The sequence below is a fragment of the Equus quagga genome, chromosome 4 (assembly GCF_021613505.1).
Source record: "Equus quagga isolate Etosha38 chromosome 4, UCLA_HA_Equagga_1.0, whole genome shotgun sequence".
Lineage (NCBI taxonomy): Eukaryota > Metazoa > Chordata > Mammalia > Perissodactyla > Equidae > Equus > Equus quagga.
Window position 1 is genome coordinate 65,729,138 of NC_060270.1, and position 20,380 is coordinate 65,749,517.

Below are 20,380 nucleotides of genomic sequence, written 5' to 3' on the forward strand. Positions count from 1 at the left end.
TATCTTCCCTCACTGAACGTCATTGATTGTGTCCAAATTTCCCCTTTTTATAAGGACACCAATCATATAATTTTAAAAATAATTTTCTTCACTGTTTGGCTCTTATTTTTTGTATTTATCCTTATGTATTTTAAATTTCTAATGCTCCTGCAAATTATTTTGATTTTGCTAATTGAATTTCTAATTTTTTGTTGCTCATACATAGAAATACAACTAATTTTGTATACTGACTTTTATTCTGCCATCTTGACAAACTCACTCACAGTTCTTGTAGCTTTTTTGTAGATTTAATAGGATTTTTTACATTCACAATATGTCATCTTCATATAAAAACCATTTTATTTCTTTAAAATGTACGACTTTCTTTTGCACGCCCAATTTTTCTTTCTAGGACCTCCAGTAAATGTTGAATGAAAGTGGTGAGACTGGCTATTCTTGCCTTGTTCTTGATCTTAGGGAGAAAACATTTAGTTTTTTATAATCAGGTGTAATGATGTAGTAGTTTTGCTTTTGTTTTTTCTCTTTTTTTTGTACATTTCCTTTGTCAGATTGAGAAAGTTTCTTTCTAGAGAGTTTCTTTTTTAATAATGTGTATATATTTATAATGTTAAATATACAATTAGCATGTTACCTAGCAATTACCACCCTAGGTATTTACCCAAGAGAAATGAAATATATGCTCATGCAAAGACTTTAATGTTCTTAACAGTTTAATTTTTCTTTTCATAAGGAAGATTGTCCCCGAGCTAACATCTGTTGCTAATCTTCCTAATTTTTACTTGAGAAAGATTGTCCCTGAGCTAACATATGTGCCAATCTTTCTCTATTTTGTATGTGGGATGTTGCCACAGCATGGCTTGAATGAACAGTATGTAGGCACACGCCCAGGATCTGAACCCATGAACTCCAGGCCGCCAAAGTGGAGTGCATGAACCACTACACTACCAGGCTGGCCCCCAACTCCTTAATTTTCAGTAGACAAAAACTGGAAGCAGTCCAATTGTCCATCAACAGATGAGTTAAACAAACTGTGGTAATTCCATATGATAGATATTCCACAGCAATAATAAAGAATGAACTCTGCAGTACATGCAGCATAGACTTGTAGATGTGCTAAGTAAACGGAGCTGATATAAAGCGGCATAGATCATGTAATTCCATTTATATGATTCTCTAGAAAATCCAAGTCTGAATTGTAATGACAGAACACAGTTCAGTGGTTGCTTGGGGATGGGAGAGGGTGGGGTTGACTGGGAAATGGCATAAGGGTATTTTTTAGGGGTAATGAAAATGTCTTGTGTCTTGATTATGGTGGTGGTTAAACAGGTGTGTCAAAGCTCATCAAACTGCAGTATTAAATTTGATGTATATTTTGTATATAAATTACACCCTAATATTGATTAAAAATTGAGTAACTATTTCAGGAATAGGAATGAAATATGTAATTTTCTATATCACTGTAGAAGAAATGGGAAAAATAAGTAAAACAATCATTTTAATAGAGCGCAGGAAAAAAACTTTTATTATAAGATTGCAGTTTGGATTTGAAGATACTTGCTCAAATTCTGTGTTTACTACTTCCTAACTTGAATAAGTTACTTAATACTTCCAATTCCATTTCCCCATCTGCTTTCATGGTTTTAATAATTATACTTACCTTGAGAAGTTGACTTGAAGATTAAGTGAAATTATGAACAAAAATACTTAACAATGGGTATGATATAAAGTATTCAATAAATCGTTTTTATCATATTATAATATTTAAGTACGTCTTTTGACTCTCTCCTAGTACCATGTCCATATTCTTCTTAGCACTTAACCCAGGTTGCTACTCTGCCTTTACTTACATGTTAATTTGCTTAATTTCTCAGTCTCTTTTTTGGGATATGAGTTGCCCAGAGGCAGAAGCCATGCCTACTTTGCCTGTTTTTGCACCCCAGCACTAGCCCTGCACTGGCCCACAGTCGATGCTCATTGTTCCTTTGTGAATGATTGAGTGGATGCTCCAGGGGAACAGAGAAGAGCATTGCATGCTTCCTCTCTGGGGAACCTCCATTTTTAGTCTCTCTCAGGCCTACTTTCTCTCCTTCTTGATGTGGAATGAAAGACCTAGTCTCTCAAAGAGGAATTTTGGGTTTTGGTGAACACAGCCCTATGCTTTACAGGGGATACGGGAGACTTTTCTTGCAGTCTTATTGAGTGTGGTTGTTATGATGGGCAGGTGGGGGCAGCCCAGCACACCAGAGAAAGTGTGAGAATTGTTGCATTTGGCAGATCCTCCCTGGGTGGCAGTGTCATTCTTCCCTCTTACTGTTTAAGCGCTTCATACTGCCCGCCTGCACAGACACCCATTTTTCATGAAATTTCTCTCTTAATCAAACGTTTCTTTGAACTATTCATAGTTCTTATCTCTACTAAGAACTTATAAATGTCACATATGGAGGTCCTTATAGAATTGGATCACTCTATGTAATCCCTACTTTTCTTTCACTGCTGGAGAAACTGTCTGAAAAAGGTTATAAATGTTGCTTCCCATCATATAGCTAAATAGGAACAGAGCCAGAGCAAGCCAGATCCCTGAACTTATGGTACAAAGAACTTATGAAGTATAGTGAACTTTCAACTGATCCAGGAAGTCTTCTTTTTGGCTCTGAAGCATCACTCCCAATGCTTTTTAGTATCAGAACTGTGGAGGTTGTATGCCCTGGGATAGGTCCAAATTCAATGTTGGTAACTCCCAACGTTGATGTTGGCCACAATGCTGAGCATCATGCTATTTATACAGATGTTACATGTCTGAAGACGCTCACTCAATATTGATGAACGCATAAAAGAATGATGGCCTCATTTTGCTTATACTGGCAAATACACTTTTGGGTGCTCTTTGATTTTCTTTTAAGGTTTAGACCTCTACAAAATCATCTTCTGTAGCTCTGACAAATAAATGCTTGTTTTAAAGGGACTTAACATGTAGTTGAGTTTTATTTGTCTCTCTTCCAAGAGGAACTGCGGTAGTTACACACATATATGTGTGCCTAATTAACTATTATTTTATCTTCCCCTGAATCCATAACACCCACCTAGCAGCAGTTTTGGCTCTCACAGAAGCCAACATGATCGTGGGGAATTAGCTTTTATTACACTTGGACGAAACAGAACAGGTTTGAAAGGGTAATTGAAGTCTATGCAAAGCAGAACTGTGTATTCTTCCCCTCCCTTCCAGAGATTATCCAATAAAATGGATTTTCATCCTGCACAATAACCAGGAATTGGCAGGTTGGCAGCCTCTATCACTGCTGTCCTCTCATCCTGGTGTCCAAAGGCCATATCTCCTGAGAGAACAATAATTAAGATCCTCAGGAAGGAAGGTGCAGTCAGGCAGGAGCAACAATAGAATCAGGGAGCTCTGTAATTTGGGGGGACATCAAAATAAATTGTGATTTTATTTAAATAAGCCAAATTACCCTAACAAGCTGTTTTTCAATTTCAGCAGCACTCAAAATTTTATCTTCTTAACTCCATCCAAGGTATTGCATTCTGCCACTGGAATGAAATATTAGCAATAGAAGCACCATTCTAGTTAGTCTCCATTCAACCCCAAACTTTAATAGAAATAACCTGTCGGCTTTGATTGAGTGTGATATCACTATAGGAGCCTTGAATTTGAACTGGGGGATAAAGAAAATTGCATAGTGTGTGAAACCAGTTTGACTAAAATGGAAATTTTACTTCAGTCCCATCTGGCTGTCAAAAGGTCACTTCTAATACTTTTGCACAGCAATTTACTTTCATAGCAAAAAATAAAAAATAGAAACTGAAAATGCAAAAAACCAAACTCAACAAAACCTATATCTCTTTTCAAAGTTGGAACTTCTCTTCTGCATTGTTTCTCCAGGGCCTGTGATGAGCACAATTGCTGAACTTTCTTATTGGGCTCAGCTTCCCTTTGCTATTTAAGCACATTCTGTTTTCTTGGATTCTAAATCTTTTAAAAGAAGGAAAAAGCAGCCAAAATAGGAGCTTCTAAATAATCTCTCAAATAAGTGAGTTAAAATACATTCCAGTCTTGTTTCAAGATTTTGAGAGAAGGCAAAGTGGGGTTTGCTACGGACATTTAGCAGAGCTGGCAAAGGACATGGATCCGGTGGAGCCTTGTGGACTGTATCCCAGATCTGCTGGTGGTCCCCAGGGTGCATTTCACATCCAAGACTGGAAACCTTGTCACATATTCCTTGGGAAAAAATTGCTAAAATTGATTGCTCATGGAAAATGCCATTTTGGAGACAGTCACATATGAATAGACGTGAATGTTTGGAGCTCTGATGTATATGCAGCGGAACCCGAGGGTCCAAATGGGAGCATTCTGATTATGCCACAGCAGGATATTTCTTTTAAAGGCATTTGCTCCATTGTCTTGTTGAACACGCTTTGATAATCTACTCCAATGTCCATTAAAAATCTGTGCAGAAGTGTGATGAAGAATGCAGATGCGACGTTAGAGATGTGCTCCAGAAACAGGCTCTATTTCCCTATTAAAAATAAAATTTTTACCCAGACTAACCAGAATCAGACAAAACAAATCTCATTGTCTAGGAGGAGAGGAGCAAGGTCATGAATTTTCTGTGAACAATTTCTTTGAAGAATTCTGTTTGGTCAATGAAAGAAGGCAGAGGCTGTACATATACCTAGTCACCATTGGACAATCAGACACATACACCAAAAAACAGAAATAAAAATCAATTTTGGACATTCTTACCTCTTCTTACCCTCCAAAGCAAAACACAGACCGTGAGGAAGAAAATACAGAATCATTGGAGGATTTTTCTCTTAAGCCTTCAGGTCTGGACGTTATCTCAGTGTATTCCTATCAGAAAGTACATCAACAAACTAAAAAAACAAATGAAAGCAAGTATTATCATACATCCATTTTATAGATGAGAAAACTGATGCTTTGATGTTTAGGAAGGCAACCAACGTGTGCAAGATCAACCAGTTGATAAGTGATGGGGCTGAAAGATAACCCTCGTTTCCTTTATTCCTTAGTCCATACTGCTGGTCTGTGGCTATGTTGCCCTCCTTCCCTTGGGTGTCTCCTCACAATAGGCACCTGCCATTTTCCCACTGAGTGCCCTCCAGCAGCCAAGAGGCCTGCATAGAATTACAACAAGCCTAACATTTCAGTTTTCAGGATATTCTTTCACTCCTTACCTGCTTGTCAAATCTTATATGTCCAACTCCCAGTTCTTACAAGGCCATGCTCTTCAATTTCCAATGTCTGCTCTAATTTTTATGTTAGCACATCTGAGCTAAAGTACCAATGTCTGATAACAATATGTCACAATTATATTCTAAATTCACTTTTCAAAATTCTCTTTTAATTACACCATTGTGCTTTAACCGTTGATTTCTCCACTTCCTCCTACTCCGTTAGCTCTTAGGATAGAGTTCATGTGTCTGACTTCTTCTCACACTTTTTCCAGCCAGCACATACTCCTTAGCTTTCTTCACTCCCACTCCCTTCTCTACATCAGTTCTAGTTTCCATGCCTTGCATGTGGGCTGTACCCTGCATGGAACACTGCACACATACATCAACATTTCAAAAGACATTCGCTATATAAAGCAATTTCACATATGTTCCTTCATTTAATTCTTATAGCACCTAGGACTGTGAGAATCACTGCTACTTGCTTTACATGTAAGAATATCAAGACTTTAAGAGGTTTGAAAAGGCAAATTCGCCGTGAAGCTTAGGCTTTAGGGCTCTTCACTTGTGGAATGTGCTGTGAATGCTGGGAGCTTCTGGGGGGGTGTACCTTGTTCCAGATTTGGAGAGCAAGCCAGACAACCACCAGGAAGCATTTCTATGGGAGCATTTCTCGTATCTCAAGAGAAAAAAAGGAATTAGACTCTCAAAACCTTCATTAATATGTTGTGATTTCCTTTTTCACTCTTAATAAATAATTGCATTTATACTTTATTTTGTATTTGCATTCTTTTTACTTAAAAATAGTGCACTAAAATAGTATATGTCTTCAGCCCACAAAACCTAAATCCAGCCTTGAGTTATTGAACTTGTCCCAAACAGTGGAAATTTAGTTTGTCCAATTCCCAGTCTTGGTATTTGTTTTTTCTATGTACCAGATGCTCTCATTGCAGTTACCTGTGAAGGCCCAGGTGAGCAGTGATCTCCTTCCTGAAGTCTTCCCAAGGCCAAAGCAATAGCAGAATGTTCCTTTGGATCACACACAGCACTTTTTGAGGTCTTTAATTTTTTCATAGCAAACCCGTTCACTACTTTATCACCTATTTGTTTGTCTCATTCCTCCAGTTAAACTGGAAAGGATCCTGGTGCAAGGAACGTGCCCTATCTTCACCTTTCTGGAAATAGTTGCTATGGCGTGAACCTCGTGAATAGCAACTAAGTGTCTCAGAGCATGGAAAGCCTTTCCTACACCACCAGGAAGCCTGCTGGGGGTTTTCCTAGGCTTCTAATTTCAGACTTGTAAAGTAGTTTATGAGCTAAGGTGACAGGAGAACCTAAGGGCCCCCCAAGATGGTAGAATGCAGATTTATGCATCTGTGTCTTTGCTTTCACTGCTTATCTTCAAGCTGAAGTTGGTTCCAACTCCCACTATTCATTCATTCACTCATTCATTCATTCAACAAAAATATTTTAGGTACTAACCTAGATCCTCAGAGCAAAACTGATAAATGATTCTCTCCCTGACCTCAAGGAACTAAGAAAAGAGAGGTGAGAATATATTGTCAGTGACGGCATGGTTTCTGTAGAAAATTTAAGCAGTCTGGATTATTTTATACTGGTCCATGAAATTAGGCTTATCACAGATAAATGAGCTATTTATTTTTACTTGGCAAACTATCTTTGCTTTAAGGAATACATTTGTTCCAGAAAATTTGTCTATAGAGTGAATCTTGCCTTCTTTTTCTAGTAAGTTTTGATATCACATCTGATACCTTTTCAGATGGGTAAAGCCCTTTAAGTTGAAAGTTTTAGGGTGTGCAGTGTGAGCAGTGAAGGAAAGGATGGAGAGAGATGTGTCAAGTGTGCACATCTGGTTTGTGCGGTCCAAATAAAAGTGTGCTGAGCTCAGCAAATTTTGGGGGACTTTCTTAGTTAACAGTGTGCTTTTTCATGAGAATGTTTTCTACTCTTCATCACCTCTAGTTTTTTTTGCCTCTGACCAGGAATTTCTAACCCTTCCAACTTGCTCTTTGTCTGTTTACCTGTGGAATGTAGAACCAGGACTACAAAATTGTATCAGCAGGTGCCAGGTGTCCTGCACTATGGCTAGAAAAATATTTAATGAATTGAAATCTTTTCATTCTTTTTAAGTAATATATTTTTTTGAAATTAAAAAAATTAAATATCTTTAAAACGGTTGCTGGAACAGTCTCCATTGATAGCTCCCATTTTCAGGCTGCTTTTTTGGAGATGAGAGTGTCAAAGCACTTGGCACTTAATTCTAACTGTTTCCTCTCTGTCTGTCCAGACAGTAGTCCCTGAGAGGGCAGGCACCACGTCTTACATTTCTGGTTGCTCCTACAACTTGGTTCTATGCTGGACACAGAGTAAATGATTTTTCTTGCTCCCTTGTCAGTTGTCACCACACCTGGCCCAAGTTACCACTCACAGTTACTGATGTAGCTGTAGTTGCCCCCACATCTTAGAGTGAGCATGTTGAAGATGGTGCTATTCTAACTCATCCCTAGCACCCCTACACTCAACTCTGTGCCAGGTGTTTTGTGGATGGTCAGTGAATGTAGGAAGAATGAATGAATGAATTACCATTTACCTTGATTTTTATAATGACTTGATTTTGACATTACTACTGAAACTAGCCTCAGTATCCACCAACTGCTCTCAAGGAGCACATAAGATGTATGGCATCTAACCTTCCTCTCCACTCTGTCAAGCCAGCTCTGACTTGTCCTGAAGAATGATCTCAGAAGTCACTTCTCCCTTTGAAGTTTTCTTGACTCTTGAATAAATGGTGGGCTTCACTCCTCTATTACTTGCACAAACCCCAGTACAAATTACTGTCATGTTCATTCCTTTCATACACCCAGGTGTTCTTGGCACCGTGTTGGGTGCCTTAGTACTTCGCGAACTGTTTGGTGTCCATCAGCTCACAGTCCCTCCCCCACGCTGGATTTGTGGAGAAGACCAAACACAGATACGAGGGCCTCGTTAGAACACTGTTTCCCACATTCCAGCTTCCATGGCATTCTTCCAGAACCTATGATTTGTGTGACTCGTGGAAGGGGCATTACTATCAGGCTACTTAATTTAGCCTTTTCCTAAGTAAAAAATGTGTCAAAATATGGTGCCATCTAACATCATCCCATGTATCTTCAGTTGCCTGAACTGAATTTCTGTGGCTTAAGGGAGCAAATGTTTCTAAAATAACATTGGCTTTTGGAAATCTCTGGCTTGTGTCTTCCAGCCACATAATAAAGAACGCTGTTCCATCTTGGGCCCCTGTGGTTTGTCTAAGAGGCCTGGGGCATGACTCTCCAGGGTTCCTGTGTGTCCTCATGTCTGGTCCTCTCCCTGGGATTGGCTGGTAGGATCCTCAGCCTTTTCATGAAGAGAGCTGTTTCCTTGTCCGGGGACATCAGCCTGCTCTAGGTGTCGTGTGGCTCTGCCTTCCCTGCAGACCCCCCAGTGCACAGGCCCTGCTGTCTCCCCAGAGAGCTGGGAAGCTACCTGTTTCGGTTTCACTCTTTCACACTTGGTCCCCTGGACCCTGGAATAATACTGTATGTGTTCTGTGTTCCACACATTTCCTCCTGAAAAAGACTTCTTCAGTGTTTACTGACAGCTTTCCATGCCATGAGGCTGAGCCATGGGGCCCCCTCTAGGTACCCCACCATCTCTCAGGTGCTCATAAACTCAGGTGACCTCTCTTTTGAGGTCACTTTCTGTCATGTAAAATGATGTCTGAAAGCCACAGGTGCTCAGTTCCTCTGACAGGGTCAGACTCTGAATCCGAGAGTCTCTGAATCTGGAACAAAACTTCTGCATTTCTGCAGTGATAATCTGTCAGGAATGAAGCAAAGAGGTTAAAATACAAAATGGTCAACAATATGGAGTGAGCATTAGAGCACAGGTTACTGCTCTGTTGTATTCCATTGTGGCAGGTGATCAGCATTATCCGAAGAGAGAGCCGGACGAGAGTGTGCAATCAGAAGGAGGGTCAGGGACAGACAGACCTGGGACTGAGTCCCAGCCTTTCTTCTTTCCAGCTGTGTGACCTTGGGAAAGAATTATAACTCTCTTAAATTTTGATCCCTCATTTGAAAATGAGGATAATAATACTCAGCTCCCCACATTGTGAGGATTAGAAGTAATGAAAATACAGTCCCTAGCACATAATAGATATTCAACTATTATCATCCCTCTCCATCATTTTGAAAGAATTTCCCATCCAATGAGTGAGACAAATCAATACAGTACCTAAATCATACTAATTAGGATTAAATAAAGTATCAAAAAGGAGTAAATAATTTCTTTGCTTTAAAGAATCAACTTGAGAGGAAGGCAGGAGAAAATTCTTCCTTGACTAAGGAGAGGTGTAATATAACAACTTATTAGTGAAATATGAGTCAGGAGAGGTTTTAGAGAACTCCTGACTCTCTCCTCATTCCAAAAGCCATTAGAAAGTTATTTTAGACTTCTAATTAATATTCAGTTTTCCATAGCAGCAAGGGGCTGTTCTAGAGCCATCGACCCTCTGCATTATTTGCTGTGAAATGTTCAAAAGCAAACAGCGTCATGAGCTATGGCTCTGCTCAGTTATGCCCCAGCCCCGATAAGGATCCATCTGGGGACTCCCATGTGCCATAATGGCTACCTGGGTGTGAATTTGTGACTCGTAAGGAAAGTGGGAGCAGAGGAGTTCTGCACAGGTTTGGTAAAATACCTTGGGAAGTCCCCATCGGAGGCATCAGAAGATGCTATTTGGAGGGAGTAACGACTGAGAAAGAGATCCTTTTGTGCTTTATAGCACATAATACTGTTTTTTATGTTTTTAGAATCATATAACGGCTTTCCTCTCCAAGAAATCTGTCACCTGTTTGATCATTTATACTCTGTTTAATGGGAGTGAAGAATTTTCTAAATGCTATAAAAATTGCTCAATTTTATCTGAGTTTCAGCTAGAATGATTTATTTTCCTTGTTATTTTAGCAGACATTTTTGTTTTAAGCTGTTGGTCTGCCATGCTCCTCTTCTAGGGCCTACAACAGACAAAAAAAAGAAAAGGGAACTGAGAGGTGTCAGTTGTTTCTGGGGTTGGTATCACCAGGCTCGGTGCTGAACCAGATAGGGAAATGGACCCATGTCAGGAAGGTTTGAGTTGTGAATGCCGCCAACAGCGCAGAAGAACTTTCTCCTGTGAGAGAGTGCCGGGAGTCAGGACAACACAGAAGGGAGAAAGATAGAGGGTAAGAGAGAAAAACAAACTGAAGAATGTTTTCCTGAAGGGAAATCTTCTAAGTTGCCTTGGGCAGGGCATCTAAATTGTTTCCTCTGTATCTCACATAAAATAAAGGTGATATTTTACTTGAACGATTTTTATGAGTATTAGAAATAATATATGTAGGTCACTTAAAGATAAAAGGTAAAAGGTAAAAGATACAGCTCCCTTTAAATTAATCATGACAATGTAAAGTTCACGGGCACAGGTGCTGTCAAGAGCATCCCTGTGGGGGCCAGAGGGCAGGGTTGTTGGAGTTGTCTATCTGACTAGCAGGTACCATATTATAGGGGAACGTAAGGGAATTTAAAGCCAAAGTGTATTCATCACTTCTTAGCTTGCGATCTTTGGAAGAGTCTCTGTTGGAGACAAAGAGGAGATTTTCTTGCTGCTTACTATAAAATGGTGGATTTCCCAAGCCCAGTGTTTCCCAGGTGTGACACAAACCTACTTTATGTATAGCATCCATCTGAGCCCATAATGGGACTTGGGGGTAAGGAGAACCAGTGTTACTTGTGCTGCTTGCTGTGCTGTGAGTAATAAAGTTCTTTGTCTCTGCAGGAGTCTTGTGTCTTCTGTCAGCATCTAGGAAACAGTACTAGGCTAACTTAGTAGCTGGTATACTGGACGAAATCAAGTCCCAGAACCTGAAATGTCCTAGGTCAAATTATTTTTTCTTCAAATTCTCAGTTCACTCATCTGTAGAATATAGACAATAGTAGTACCGTTGCAGGATTGGAGAAATAATTTAATAAGTTATTAAATGTTAAGGACCTGCCTGAGTTCCTGAGCCACTGTGGGGTGATTGGATCCTTTCCAATGCCCTCCAACTGTATGGATGTTGCTGGACCATTGCTGTGCGTTGTCAGAACCACATCACCTAATAGAGCATTGACTTCTTATTTTTTCCCACGTCTCAGTTTCACCTTGCCAGTGGACACTAAGCAGCTTGAGAACAGGTCTGCATTGCATGTGTCTTTTGTAACCCTAGTTGTGCTTAGCACTGCATTGCAAAAATCCTTAGCACCCAGAAAACAAGCATTCGAACATTGATTGATGGACATATACCTCTGCCCTTCAGGTAAGGCCTTAAGCTTGCTGTATCTTGTTTATAACGCAGAATTTATAGACAAAACCTGTTTTACCTATCTCATTGGTTTTTTGGGAAGACAATGACATAATCAATGCATAAAATTATGAATGCTTGAAATCGTAAAGTAATACGATAACTCATATTTATTGAATGCTCTTTGTGTACCAGCTACTAAATCCACTTTCTCATTTTAGCCTCTCAATAACTTTTAAGATATTTTTCTAATTATTTTACAGATTAAGAAATGAAGGCTTAGCAAGGTTGAGTAAGTATGCCAAAGTCACACAGCTACTAAGTGTGATAGACAGGATTTGAATCTAGGGCTATCAGAACCTAGAGTTGTGTTGTCTAGTCACGGTAGCCTCTAGTCATACATGGCTATTTAAATTAAAATTAATCAAAATGAAATAAGATTAATAATATTCCTGTTTCATAAATGTAGAAACCAAGGCTATGAAAAGCAATAAATTTCCCCAAGGTTAGAGTGTTAGCAAGTGATTAGAACCAGGATCCAAAGCTAGAACAGCTGATGCCAAGCTGGTGCTATGGGTCCCTCTGTCGGTCCCTGCTTCCCTGTCCCTGGCACGTATGGCTGCTTCAGTTTGTTTTTGACACTCAACCTTATTCAAATAAGTGACTGAAGCTTTAGACCCAAAAGAGCCCGAGGGGCTAGCTTTCCTATCTAATTTATCCCACTCTACGTGAATGGAAAGCGGAGAAAACACTGTCTTACAAATAATTGATGACCAACAAATGTTTGTTGAGGTGAATTATCATCCTTTTCATTAACTCTTATTGTTACAGACATGAAACAGAGATGTTACAGAGATGAAAACAAACCTAGAATCTTTGGAGAAGAAAGCTGTCTCACAGCTGACATATTACAAGGGTGGGAACTAAATATTTCCCATGCGCTGAGTGAATGCTCAATGAAAGACAAAGATGAGGAATATTACAGAAAACTGGAAAAGCCAGAACAGTGGACACCAGCTATGGATAGAGAGCAGTAAGGATGAACTCAAGAAGCAGGAAGACTTACTTGGGCCTTGAAGGGTGACTGGACCAAGAGCGCAAGCTCCTTAGCAAGGTGAGCCTTTGCTTCTTTTACTAACCTGATTTCCTGAAAACTCAGCATCTCTAAAGCTCCACATTGCCTTCATTTCCTTACACGCATTTGACACTTTTTGCTTACCTGCGTGTTTTTGCTCCTACATTTGCCCTACTAATAATGTATTTACCACCTGGTTAGTTCCTAATTTTTCCTTAAGAGTTATCTCTTAAGCCATGCATAATCCCCATAGGACTGATTAGTCACTCTCCTTTGTGCTACGCGAGATCTACCTCTAAAAGTGCGCTTACCTGATTTGTTTATGCTTCCATCTCCCTGGGTCAGGTAGCGCTGCTGCTTAAGAAACAACCTCAAAACTTAGTGTCTTAAAACTGCAATCATTTATTATTGATCATGAATCTAAGAGTCAGCTCTGTTCTTCTGCTGATCTGAGCTAGGCTTGGCTGACCTCAGCTGGGCTCACTCATGTGTCTGCAGTCAGTTGTGTGCAGTCTGGGGTCTGGCTGATTTTGGATGGTCTTACTTACAAGGCTGCAGGTTGGGAGGCAGAGGAACTGGGCTACATGTCTCCCCAAAATTCAGCCTGCTAGTTTATGCTTATTTTTATGGCAGCTGGTGGAGTTCCAAGAGCAAGAGCAGAAGATCACAAGGCCTCTTGAGGCCTAGGTTTGTAAATGCAAGAGTGACACTTTTGCCACATTGCATTGGTCAAGAAAGACACAAGACCTTCCAGACACAAAGGGTGGGAGTTTCTGCAAGTCATATTGCAAAGGAGTGATAAATAAGGCCATTTTTGTAAGTGATCTACCATACTTCCTTGGTATCTTTCTCATCAACAAGGATAGGAACTGAGTTTTACTCATCCATCTATGCCCAGAACCTACTAGAAATTAGGGCTTTATGAATGTTTTGTGATGGATGCTGATGAGTGGAAATTGGTAAAGAAAACACTCTAGGCAAGAGGAAATGGAGAAGTGGAACAAGACATGTACGTCGGTTGTCACCATGAAGAACAGTTGCCCCAGATGAGGACCTTGGATTCTTCTACTGCCAGCCTTCCTCCTTTTGCATATATTCCATCTTACTCTTCACTGACATCAGTCCCTCCCCATCCCAACACACATGCACACACAAACACACACACAGACAAAGATATTTCTGAGGAGGAATATGTGACTGAAAGGATACTTCTGGTAAGTGTACTCTCTTAATCACAATGCACATCTTTACCATCAGTTCCTTACCTGCTCTCTCTAAAGGTTAACCGAGCTGAATAGGTGTGAAATTTGAGGGTCATGGCCTCTCATACAAACTTCTTCTTTTCGCATTTCCTCTAAGCCTCTTCCTGCTTCACTCTCGTCTCTGCAACTCTCATTTGAAATCAAAGTGGAAGGAGAAATCCAAAGATGGAAGATTCTGGAAACACAGAAGAGGAAAACAAATAAGAGATAGTAGTTAAATACAGGGTTTAAAGCAAATATGCTCTGTCAAGTTCAAATTATAATCTATTACATTGTCTCTCACACAGATTCTGCTGTGGTTCAGGGGGGAAAGAAACTGATGGAGAGTGGCAAGGCTCTAGAACCCTCCATTCCTCATCTTGGAAAGCAGGTGGCAGTGATCTGATTCCCATGCAGAGAAGTGTTGGTGAGGCTGAGTGGGGATCCTTCATTTCCCTCACAGCTGGAGTAGGCAGTGTTCTGACTGTTCCATGTTCCATGACCGTGATAGTGTCAGAGGGTCCATCAGTGAGTGGAACTGATGTTCCCACGTAGCAGCAATGAGACTCAGTGAGGCAGTTGAGACTGGGCTGGTTATCACTAGGCTTCACCATCTCTGCTCCTGACCCACGATGTCAGCAGGGCCTAGTGGAAAGCTAAGAATACACAACCACCCAGACTTCATGCAATGCCTCAACAGGAGGACTGCCTCCTAAGCCAAGAAGATTAAATAGAATCCAGGGCTTCATAATATAATAACCAAAATGTTTAGGATATAACTGTAATTTACTCATACCAAGAATGAGAAAAATTATCCCCAGGCACAAGCACCAACGTGAATCAGAGGTTGGAATTATCTGCCAAGGTTTTCAAAGCAGTCATCATAAAACTACTTCAACATGCACTTAGGAATATTCTTGAAACAAATGAAAAATTAAAATATCACAGCAAAGAAACAGAAGTTATAAAAATCAACCAATAGATCCAAAAATTAAATACCCCCCCCACTAAAAAAAATAACCTCATTGGATGGGTCAATAGTAAAGTGGAGATGACAAAGGATAAACTCAGTAAACTTGAGGACAGATTAACAGAATTTTCCTAATCTGAAAAACATAGAGAAAATAGACTGAGAAAAAGTGAATAGAGGCTCAGGGTGCTATGGGAGAATAACAAAAGATCCAACACTTGCATCATCAGATTTCAAGAAGAAGAGAAAGAGACTAAAGCTGAAAAAGTATTCAAAAAATAATGGCACAAAAGTTAAAATTTGTCAAAAGACAAAAACCTACAAATTCAAGAAGCTGAACAAACTGCAGAAAAGATAAACTTAAAGAAACCCAGTCCAAGACATGTAGTAACTAAACTTAGGCAATCTAAATCCAAAGAAAAACTCTTGAAAGTACCAAGACTGAAAAGACATGTTATACTCATGGGGGATGCCAATTTGAATGACAGTGGATTTCTCACCTGAAGCAAGGGATGCCAGTAAGAAATGGAACATTTTTCATGCCCTGAAGAAAAGAATTGTCAACCATGAATTCTATATCCAGCAAAAATATCTTTCAGTATTATAAGGGAATACATACATTCCAAAATGAAGGAAAACTAGGAGAATTAAGTTGTTAGCATGCATATCTGTAAAGAATTGCTAAAGGAAATTCTTAAATAAAAAGAAAATACTAACAGAAGAAGACTGGAACTTCAGAAAGAAGAACTTGAAATGGATGAATACATGGGTAAATACAATAGGCTATCCTTATCATGAGTTTATTAAATCACATTTGATGGTTGAAGCAAAAATTATAAAACCATCTGATGTGGCATCACTGTATGAAGAAGAAATACTTAAGAAAATTATATTTTAAAAAATGAGGAGGGTAAAGACACTTAAATGGAAGTAAGTTTTCTACACCTCACTTGAACTGGTAAGACGTTAATAACAGCACTGTGATAAGTTATGTGAATATATTCTAAAACCTTGAGCAACCATCGAAAACTAAAACTATACAAAGTGATTACTAAAAACACTGTAAATAAATCAAGCTGGTTTTTCAAAATAAATCAAGAAAACATAAAACTCTGATAAGACTGACAAAAGTAAAAAAATAGAAGAGAATTCAACAATAAGAGGAATGAAATAGGGGATATAGAGGATTTCACTATAAATTATGCAGTCAGGAAGGAGATAATTAGGGAATATTGTGAACAACTTGACACTCATAGATTTGAAAACTTAGAAGAAGTAGAGCAAAAATCAAACAAGATTAAATTAACAAGGTGAATTGTGTTTTTTAAAAAATTTTAATTGAGATTATGATAGTTTACAACCTTGTGAAATTTCAGTTGTACATTATTGTTTGTCAGTCATGTTGTAGGTGCACCCCTTCACCCTTTGTTCCCACCTCCCACCCCACCTTTCCCCTGGTAGCCACTAATCTGTTCTCTTTGTCCACATGTTTAACTTCCACCTATGAGTGGAGTCATACAGAGATTGTCTTTCTCTATCTGCTTATTTCACTTAACATAATACCCTCAAGGTCCATCCATGTTCTTGTGAATGGGATGATTTTAGCTTTTTTATGGCTGAGTAGTATTCCATTGTATATATATATATATATATATATATATATACCATATCTTCTTTATCCAATCATCAGTTGATGGACACTTAGGTTGCTTCCACATCTTGGCTATTGTAAATAATGCTGTGATGAACATAGGGGTGCATGTGAATTTTGGAATTGCTGATTTCAAGTTCTTTGGATAGATACCCAGTAGTGGGATAGCTGGGTCACATGGTATTTCTATTTTTAATTTTTTGAGGAATCTCCATGCTGTTTTCCATAGTGGCTGCACCAGTTTGCATTCCAACCACCAGTGTATCACAGAAATACAAAGGATTATAAGATATTACTATGAAAATATTATAAATTATAAACATTATAAATCATAAATTTTATATTGAATATAAATTACAATATTATAAATGATAAAATATTACTATACACCAACACATTTGATAACCTAAAAGAAATGGATAAATTCTTAGAAACATACAACCTCCCAAAACTGAATCAAGAAGAAATAGAGAATTTGAATAGACCAATCACAAGTAAAGAGATTGAAACTATAAACAAAAACCTTCCCAAAATCAAAAATCGAGGACCAGATGACTCCTCTCGTGAATTCTACCAAGCATTCAAAGAAGATTTAATACCCATCCTTCTCAAACTCTTTTAAAATAATTGAAGAGGATGTGGCCATTCCTAACTCATTTTACAGAGCCAACATTACCCTGATACCAAACCATAAAAGGACAACACAAAAAAGGAAAATTACAAGCCAATTTTGCTGATGAATATAGATGCAAAAATCCTCAATAAAATATAAGCAAATTGAATACAATAAACATTAAAAGGATCATACGACACAATCGAGTGAGATTCATTCCAGGGACACAGGGATTGTTCAATATCTGCAAATCAATCAATGTTATACACCACATTAACAAAATGAAGAATAAAAAATCACATGATCATCTCAATAGATGCAGAGAAAGCATTTGACAAGATACAGCATCAATTTATGACAAAAACTCTCAAAAAATGGGTACGGAAGGAAAGTACTTCAATGTAATAAAGGCCATATAGGACAAACCCGCAGCCAACATCATACTCAATGGTGAAAACCTGAAGGCTATCCCTCTGAAAACAGGAAGAAGACAAGGATGCCCACCATCACAACTCTTATTCAACAGAGCATTGGCAGTCCTAATCAGAGCAATTAGGCAAGCAAAAGAAATGTATGGTATACAAATTGTAGAGGAAGAAGGAAAACTGTCACTATTTGCAGATGATATGATGTTTTTTATATAGAAAACCCTAAAGATTACACCAAAACACTATTAGAAATGATTAACAAATACAGTAAAGGTGCAGGGTACAAAATCAACACACAAAAATCAGTCACACTTCTATATAGTAACCACAAACTAGCAGAAAGAGAAATCAAGAATACAATCCCATTTACAATCACAACAAAAAGAATAAAATATCTAGGAATAAATTTAACCAAAGAGTTGAAAGATCTATACACCGAATCCTATAAGACATTATTGAAAGAAATCAATGAAGGCGCAAAGAAATGGAAAAATATTTCATGCTTATGGATTGGAAGAATTAGCTTAGTTAAAATGTCCGTGTTACCTAAAGCAATCTACAGATTCAATGCAATCTCAATCAGAATCCCAATGCCACTTTTCATAGAAATAGAATAAAGAACCCTAAAATTTATACACAATAACAAAAGACTGAATAGTCAAAAGAAATCCTGAGAAAAGAAGACCAAATCTGGAGGTATCACATGCTCTGATTTCAAAATACACTACAAAGTTATGCAATTGAAACAGCATGGGGAACTGGCAGAAAAGTAGACACAAAGATCAATGGAACAGAATTGAGAGTCCAGAATGAAACCCACACATTTATGAATAGCTAATATTTGACGAGGGAGCCAAGAACATACAATGGAGAAAGGAAAGTTTCTTCCATAACTGGTATTGGGAAAACGGGACAGCCACATGCAAAAGAATGAAAGTAGATCATTATCTTATACCATGCCCAAAAATTAACTCAAAATGGAGTAAAGATTTGAATGTAAGACCTGAAACCAAAAAATGCCTAGAAGAAAACAGGGGCAGTACACTCTTTTACATTGGTCATAGTAGCATGTTTTTGAATATCATGTCTTCTCAGGCAAGGGAAACAAAGGAAAACTATTTATTTATTTATTTTGAGGAAGACTATCCCTGAGCTAACATCTGCTGCCAATCATCCTCATTTTTGCTGAGGAAGAGTGGCCCTGTGCCAATATCTGTGCCCATCTTCCTATACTTTATATATGGGATGCCCGCCACAGCATGGCTTGACAATCAGCGCATAGGTCAGCATCCAGGATCTGAACCGGTGAACCCGGGGCTGCAAAAGCAGAATGTGCAAACTTAACCGCTGTACCACTGGGTCAGCCCCAAGAAAACAATTTAAAATTTGGACTAAATCAAACTAAAAATCTTCTGCATGGTGAAGGAAACCATCAACAAAAGACAACCTACCAACTAGGAGAAAATATTTGCAAATCATATATCCAATAATGGATTAGTATCCAAAATATGTAAATAACTCAAACAACAAAAAAGCTAACAACCCAATCAAAAAGTGATCAGAGGATATGAATAAATGCTTTTCCGAAGAAGATGTACAGATGGACAACAGGCACATGAAAAGATCTTCAACATCACTAACTATCAGGGAAATACAAATGAAAATTACAATGTGATATCACCTCATGCCCATCAGAATGGCTATTGTTAAAAAGACAAGAAATAACAAGTGTTGGAGAGAAGATGCAGAGAAAAGGGAACTCTCATACATTGCTGGTAGGAACACAAATTGGTGAAGCCACTACAGAAAACAGTATGGAGATTTCTCAAAAAATTAAAAATAGAAATAGGATGTGATCCAGCTATTCTACTTCTGAGTATTTAAAGAACACATAAACGCTAATTTGAAAAGATATATGCTCCCCTATGTTCATTGCAGCATTATTCACAATAGCCAAGAATGGAAGCAACCTAGGTGCCCATCAAGGGATGAATGGATAAAGAAGATGTGGTATATATACACAATGGAACACAAATGTAGTATATATACTCAGCCATAAAAAAACCACGAAATCTTGCCATTTGTGACAATGTTGATGGACCTTGAGTGTATTACGCTAAGTGAAATAAGTCATCTGGAGAAAGATAATTACTGTATGACTTCACTCATATGCGGAAGATAAACAAATGAACAAATACATAGATACAGAGAACAGACTAGTGGTTACCAAGAGGAAGGGGGTGGGGTGAAGGTGAAAGGAGTAAAGGGGCACATATGTGTGGGGATGGATGGCAATTAGACTTCTAGTGTTGAACACGATGCAGTCTATAGAGAAGTTGAAATATAACGCTATACACCTGAAATTTGTGTAGTGTTATAAATCAGTGTGACTCAATTTAGAAAATGCTGTTTGTCAGTATTATTGGCTCCTCTATTTTTATAGGATTTTTACCCTTCATTTACAATCCAAATGGTACCACGTTTTCTGTGCCTACCAGGTCCTCTTAATTAGTTGGATATGTTGGTAAATGTTTAAAAACTGGCTGTCTGAACAAGTGCATATGTACATGTATTGTATTTTGTGCTGTTTGCAATGGAACAGCTGCAGACACAACATATTCTGAAACTTAATCTGCATTACTAACTTTTCTCCACTACTTTCTTTAGTCTACACAAGGGTCAGCCAACTTTTACTGTAAGGTGTCAGATCATAAATATTTTAGGTTTTGCAGGCCAAGCAGTCTCTGCTGTGATTACTCAGCGCTGCCACGGTAGCTCGCAAGGAGCCGTAGACAAAACATAAATCAATGGGCCTGAGTGTGTTCCAATTAAATG